Source organism: Nylanderia fulva, unplaced genomic scaffold (assembly GCF_048542155.1).
Source record: "Nylanderia fulva isolate GAGA-0341 unplaced genomic scaffold, ASM4854215v1 Scaffold29, whole genome shotgun sequence".
Classification (NCBI taxonomy): domain Eukaryota; kingdom Metazoa; phylum Arthropoda; class Insecta; order Hymenoptera; family Formicidae; genus Nylanderia; species Nylanderia fulva.
In genome coordinates, this window is record NW_028190358.1 from 1361515 (window position 1) to 1369391 (window position 7877).

Here is a 7877-nt window from a genome sequence, read left to right on the forward strand (position 1 = left end):
TAAATATTTCATATCATTTGTAAATATAAAATTATTTGGATAATAGTCTCAAATTTTATTATCTATATTTAGTTTCTGTATAGATCCATTTTAGCGTTCGCCCTTTCGACGTCATCTCAGTTACAAAAATGTTTCTACGACGCGTACTCTATCCGGATTCGACGAACACATGTACAAACACTCTCTGCCTGAACACAGACTCACAGGTACAACCCGGATGCAACACAAGTCCAGCCCGATTTAAGGCAGGGATTTACGTAGATTACCGTTTTCCGCATTGAATCGTGGGATCAAATCGAAAAAAAGGGTCCATAAGGGTATACGCCGATCTCGACTCGGAGAGAGGTAAGTGCCTTCGCACGCTGATAGAATAACTAAGGGTATGTGCCGTCAACCGGAACATAATGGAGAACGCGAGCGGATATCACCGCATATCCCATGCGACTAGAATTCCAGAATGATATGATGATTCAATCTTTCCCTCCCTCACTCAGTGTCAATAACCTGGGAAATCCTCTTCTTATCGAATTCTTCTGCATGTGTGTAAATCGAAAAATATTTATTTTATAAATATGCTTGATACATATTTACTATGTGTCTCTTTTTCTATCAATCTTCTTTATTCTTTATTACATTTCCATGATATATGACACAATAATAACAATATATTAATATTAAGATATATTAATATATTGTTATTTATATTAAGATATATAATAGTAACGGTAAAAAAATATATTAAGTCCAGACAAATGCGATAAAATATCGTATGAGATCTCTATTCCTGTCACGAGTTATTTTATCGTTCTTATTCGCGCAACAAGATGCAAGGGGACTGACCTAGAACATGTAAACTCTATTCCACCCTCTGTGTCTTCTTTTCTTATTTTCTTCGTTTCCGTTTTCGTGTTCGCCTTCCAGCGCGTAGCTTCGAATTCCGCGTGTCGCTCTCGCGCTCTCCGAGAGAAATTCTACCGGGTAAACACACAATATAAAATCTCGGGGAAAAATCGGCTCGAAAAGCGTCGGGATGGCTCACCGCGCGCGGGACACGTTCTTCAAATAGAATCAACCCGGATAGACGACACCGTTCTCTCGCCGCGAACACGCTCGAGCCAGCTTTGCGGTTCTACGGATGACAAGCGGTGTCGGTTATGCGACACAAGTCCTAGGCGATCGATTGATCGATCGACCGATCGATCGTAAGTCTATTATAAACTGCCGACTAGGTAGCTGCTCATTCGAGACATAATGACCATACGATATATACATTTGTATATTACGTGTCGTTGACTCGTTGTACATAATTAACTAATGCATCAACTATAGAGATTTCATATATACTTTTTATGTCAAGCTACTTCGTCAATCATCCGAGTTGGACAGATGATGATATAGTTTTTGTTAGCGACGATAGAATATTCAAGATGATTATTACAAAAACGAATGTCTTGAACTAACAAAAAGTAGATAACACGGAGTTTATTATGAATAATAAGATTAGACAAGAGCATTTTATTAATAAAAGCGATAAGCGATATACTGTAAAAGAATATGTAATATATTTTTTTTACAGTGTAAGTAATGTTGCTACATTCGATTTTTTACTTAGTTATACGTTACGTGTATGAAGAGTGTTTCAAGAATTTAAAAATAAGATTAAACGATAAATCAGATACTCAATTTGTCAATAATGATTTTTTTTGTTAAACAACAGTCAACACTTGTGATACCTGCGTATAAATAGCAATCGATAAATCAAAAGAAAAATTCACATTACATAATTTCTCTTAGAAAATGAATATTTTGCAGGGAGCAATAACTAATTTACATAATTGTTTCGATCAAAATATGAGGTAAATTTTATTCCTCAAATATAAATATTCTACTTTATATACAATATTTTATTCAAATTAGTCCATGTATAATGAATTAATTTAAAATATAAGATATAGAATATATCCAGAGTAAAATTATATTAAACAATTTCTATTACAAAATATCAAATCAGAATGTTTTAAAATGTCAATGAAATAACTGTCACTCGACAAAAAAGTTTTAATCTGGTAAAATTATTAGGCCAATTATCCTCTATTAAACGTGGCGATAACACGATTATTTTTAATGGACATTAGATTTTATATCTGCATCACACATTAAATTTACAGATATGATTATGAAAATCTCTGTGACGATATTTCATTGACATTCTGAAACATTCTGATTTGATATTTTGTAATAGAAATTGTCTAATATAATTTTACTTTGGATATATTCTATATCCATCAGAATAAACATTTTTATTATCGCAGTTTTAATTATATCTCGTATTGTTTCGATGTTTTAAAAATTATACATCTCACAATTGAATATCGCGATTATTTTTATTTTATTTATTCATCTGCATATTTTCGCGAATTTTAAACCACGATTTATCTTCTGATTTAATTGTTGTTAATTGTTTACATTAAAGCTTTGTCTAGTTTCTTTCACGTGTCAAATATTTATTTAGAAAATCCAGCAAAATTTGCCACCAATTCAAATATTCTCTTCTACAATAAAGAAAATTGATAAATTTATTAATGATCCTCTTTGAAATAATTGTATCTATTACATAAAGTTAATAAGTTGAATTGCAAATCAATCATTATTAAATATATGATATAATTAATAATTGTTTCTAGTAAATTCAGTATTATATACATTTAAGATATTTTTGTATAATAATTGATTGATTATAATTTAATGTAATAATAGAAATGTTATATTATATTTGAACTTATATTTTGTATTTTAATATGCAAAAATCTTGTTATAAAATATTTTAAATTAAATTTTAAAAAATTTTATTAAAGTAAAAGATAATTAAAATTCATAATCAAAGTTTTATATTTCTTTGATGGTATCTTCACTTTAATGAAGACACTTGCCAAATGAGAAGATACTCTAATGAACGTGAGAGCTACGCTGACAATAACGTAGTTATCAGTAAAGATACCCATGCCTTGCAGGACAAAAGACCTGAAAAAGATATTTTGATCTCCGGATTGTGGAAATTGGAACAAAGAATTTTACTCCGAAAAATCTTTATTAACAGAAACTTGAGAAAAAAATTTGCATCGTCCGAATTCTTTTAATGTTACTTATTCTCGAAAAAAAATGAGATGATCATTTTAGATATGTACGTGTACAGCATTTATAATATTTAATTTTATAACGATGACTTGAGACTCTCTTCATTATCTCTCTTTATTATCATCATGCTTATTCTTACCTTTGTATCTCAAACCAGAAGATTAGCAGCGTTAATTAATCAACAAACAGTCTACAGTTTAACTCATAATTATCACGACAATCTCGGCCAGATTCAAGCCAAGGTTCTGCTATCGAGCGAATCGTGACCCTAATTATCCAACGAAAAATGCCTTGATTCCCGAGGAAAAAGCTTCGAATCTTGATCTGATGGAGAAGCGGCCCGACAGACAGCGCAAGTTTGTTAGCCAGTGGTCTGGCCAAGTAGCTTTCGCGAACTTCTTTAAAGGACCACCCGGCCTTATCATGAACGCGGAATTACCGCGCGGATCTCTGTAGTGTGCACGTCGCCCGGGACGATATACGCGTCGGTGTCTTGAATTTAAATTGAACGCGTCACGTACACGCGGTTGCTCGTGCATACCTATCTACCTCCCGGCATGAGGACTGTGCATCGCGTGCAGGGACTCTCGATACATGCGCACTCTCGTTGTCGTCGTCATCTTCGGAGCTGGGGGTGCAAGCCGCGCTAGCTGGCGTATTTTTCCCTGATTTTTTTTTCTTCTTTTTTAAGCAGCTCGCTCTCTCGTCGACGGTGCGGAGCTCGATCGATGATGGTTTTCGCTCGTGACTTTTCCTCCACTCGCCTCGCCCCGTTTTGGCCCGCGCGTTTTGTCACAATGGATGGAGACTGCGGATTACGTTTACGCGACATTCGGCGGAAGCGGGTGTGTATCAGTTTGTGCACGACGCTGATAAGAAAAATGAATGATCTGTGTCGCGAGAACGTGTACTCTTGTGAAACGATTCGCGAGGATTTCGTTTCACTGCCAACGGTCTGAAACGATTCGAGTCACTCGCGAATTTTGAGCGATGTAAATATTCAATGAAACATGCAAATGATAATGGATGCGCATCTATTATATTGGACAAAAAATTGTACAGCTTCTGTTTCCATAACGACGGCAGTAAAGTGTATAATGATGTTATGGAATACCAATTAAAATGCCGATGAAAAATTACCGAGAAAAAATATTGTTATAAGAAACAAGAAACTAGCACATTGATCCACGTAAATAATCAAGAAAATGAGTATTTTTAATAAAACCTTTTACTTCAATGTTTTTTTATCTGCAGTCTGCTTTTAATCGACAAATATCAAAGACGCAAAGACTATCTGCAAGAATAATAATATTTCTCTCTTTCCAATAGAAGATTGAATCCTATCATGAGACATTTTTTTACTCAACTTGAAAGCGTTCTTGCGAAATTGATATTAAATTTATTTAAAAGTTTCTTTTTTAATATCGCCTTTAATTCAGCTGACTCTGATGCATCACGGCATGCGAAAAGTTTTAAAGATGTAGCGTTGCAGAATGTGCAATCACACTTGCTGCCACATAACAGATTAATTAAGTACATAAGAAACAAAATACATATTTCTTCTAAAATAGGTTATTACACGAACATACGCCCAAATTCCTTGATAGAGAAACTTGCGGTCGACCTTGCGGTTTTCGTACGTGCTCTATATCTTGTCTCGGTTTAGCTACTGGCACGTACGTGGACATACCAACAAGATATTTCGTCTCAGACAAAAACCTTTGGATCTCGATTGCGCGATATACAATATATTCCTCGCGCATTTCTCGTTCTGCGAAAAATAAAAAGATTCCCGAGCAAGTAAGAGAGTAATCAGAGATACAGAATATTTCGCACGTCCCTAGAGTGTGTAAAATCTGTCCAAGATTAACCGGGACCATATTGCACTGCGATATGTAGACATCTCCGAGATATTCCATTAACATTCCCCGAGAGCGGCCAAAATCATCCTTAAATGTCCCAGATGGTCCGATGTGATAGCTGCAGAATACAACTGACACACTATGGTGGTGAGAAACTCGCGCTACGTTCGCATACAGGATCCACTCTCGTAATTTGCAATAATTAAGAATCTACGTGCGCGAAAAACAAATATAATTTCAGTTATAACGTTGTTTAATTCGTGAAAAATACCTACAAATTTTATTTTACTTTCCATCAAATATATTCATGTAAACACATTTATATCTCTCGTGAATCAAATAAAAAGATACTTAAAATAGCCTAATAAAATTAATGATAATGAAATGATGGCTTTTCTCTTCCGATTGCGCAGATTAAAATCGCAAGTATAAGCTTCAATCGACGAATGGCTTATAATCCTACGTCATTGACGAAGAGGCAGTTGAAGCATCACAGTCGCTCGCATTAGGGATAGCATTAGAATCGACGATAATGGTCCGGAATCGGCAGCAAGAGGCTCTGTCTGCAACTCGTAGCCGACAGACGCTCCCCTGACGGAGCCACTTCGACCATCGCTATCCATAATTTGGTGAAAAGCCGAGTTAAAGAGCGAGAGGGAGAGAGAGAGAGAGAGATAGAGGAGAGAGCAGCGTGGCTGTTCGGAACATTCACGGAATCTGGAACACACACGGACGTACGTTGTCTATTGATCTCTCTTTACGGTCGTGACTCGCCAGTCTATCTCGCAGGGAGCCTTGATCAGAAGTCCCTATGAAAGTTACGGCAGGAACGATCGTACATCGCCGCGTTATCGGTCATATCCTTGGAATTCGGAAATGTTCGGGGTAAATGCCTACTGAACCGAGGACAGACAGCGCAACATCGCCGTGAATTCCAAACTGATTGGCATTCCGTGCTGTACCGGCGAGGTCCCTTTGCGAGGGATGCGAAAATTACATCTTAAAGTCTTATCGATGGCTTCGATGCTTCCTCATCAGGCGACGAGGGGGTCTGTTCGGGTCGATTGAAATTTACGCGCTTTTGCGTCCAATCGAAATTTTCATTCCTCTGCTTACGAGTATCGGTTTTTACGGTATAACGCGCGCGAATGATGTAATGACATGCAATGTCTGTAGATTTACATATCGCGAGTGTTTGCAAGTTCGGACGAGTTGGTTTGGTTATCGCGTGTCAGATAATAAATCGTGATGAACGTTTTTTAAAGTTCACGTGCGTGGAAATATAACCATCGATCTGTCCGTATGGGTCGTGCTTTTGTCAACGATAAGCTCGCTATTGACAACAATCGAGCTGTGTGAGCTGCAAAAGCCGTACATAAAATTCACGAGAAAATCTGTCGTAAAGCTATCATATTTTTTTTTTATTTAAGTTTGTCAGCGCTATCGTATGATTATGCATATAATGTGAAAATTTATATTCTATTTAAAATGTAAAAGATTAACACATGCAAAGAGATACAATAATATAAAAATATAAAAATTTATCAAGATGTACTAGATTTTTTTACAATTTCAGAATTTATACAAGATAACATAGTTTTGTGTATTGAAAAATTATATTATCTAGCTTTAAAAAAAAAATTGTATGTATTTTTATCTATTTTTTTTTTAATCTGCTAGATCGATCTATCTCTTTAGCGACAATAAAACATGATTTAATCACGAGCAGTTTAAAAGCATAATTAAAATAATGGCTCGACGGAACAAAGCAATGAAATTATTTGCGAAATATGAGAGGAAATGGTTGAAGTAGAAAGGTGGTACATCCACTTGAAGTCGATGACAATATTCACAACACGTCGCGGCACGCACTATAATGCGCTCTTACCTCTGACAAAGCGAATGCTAATCAAGTAGTACTACTCTGCGGAGTTCTGCACGCATTAAAATTCATGGCAAATCGATATAACAATTAATCTTAGCACGCGCGGTGCATCGAATCGAACGTAGGTCGCTAATCGATATCCAATAGAAGATGATCAAGATACAAGACTCGGCATTAGAGATCAGGATACGTGTTTTCGTGACAAGGATTGCTTTATCAATTTTATCCCACGTTTGATGGATCATTCCCATTGTTTATACATTCTTACGAAGATTTATAATCCAAGAAGAGCGTTTTCTCGCGCCCCTGGCATAAGGACTCTCAACGGAACCATTACGGAAATTCTCTCTCGAAGAGATGAATTCTCTCGTAATCGCACGTCAATGTATATATATATATATATATATATATATATATATATATATATATATTATAAAGAGCCGCGAAACGGTTAATTTTCCTCAAACACAGTATGAGAATATCCTCGGAATTCTTGGCGAATTCTCGGAATGTTGAAGACGCGCGGGATATGCCTATTGATCTTTCCGCAGTGGATTTCCAAAGTAGTCGGTGACACGTGACTGCAGTCGGTACGCCGAACACGACTGAACAGATCGCGTCGGGTCCTTAACACGATAATTCCGTTCCGCTTTTTGCCCGTCTGTTCAATGCGGCGTCCGGAGTACGAATACGACATCGTGTCTATTTCTTTATCCAAGATTGCTGCGAAGTCAGGAAAAGACGAAGAGGGTTTGAAACCGATCGTCGAATGCATTCGGGAAAATCCAAGTGTTTGAAAAAGAAGATGAGAACGAAAATGAATCCGGAGTACGAAGAGATATACTCGTATACACTCCTGACGGCAATTTAATTTTTTTCAACAAACGCGTGTGCGATATGCATACGATCGTTTTCCATTTTTCATCGTTATCCGGCCTTCTCATCGACTGACAATATTTCTTCGAAACGGACGTACGGTCAGGAAGTTCGCTCGC

At 36.5% G+C, this 7877-nt stretch overlaps 1 long non-coding RNA gene across 1 annotated transcript in view; it reads right to left on the reverse strand.

The window, feature by feature from the left end:
• LOC146722667 (uncharacterized) overlaps positions 1-7877 on the reverse strand; it is a 192093-nt gene that overhangs the window by 83629 nt on the left and 100587 nt on the right. The window lies entirely within an intron of this gene.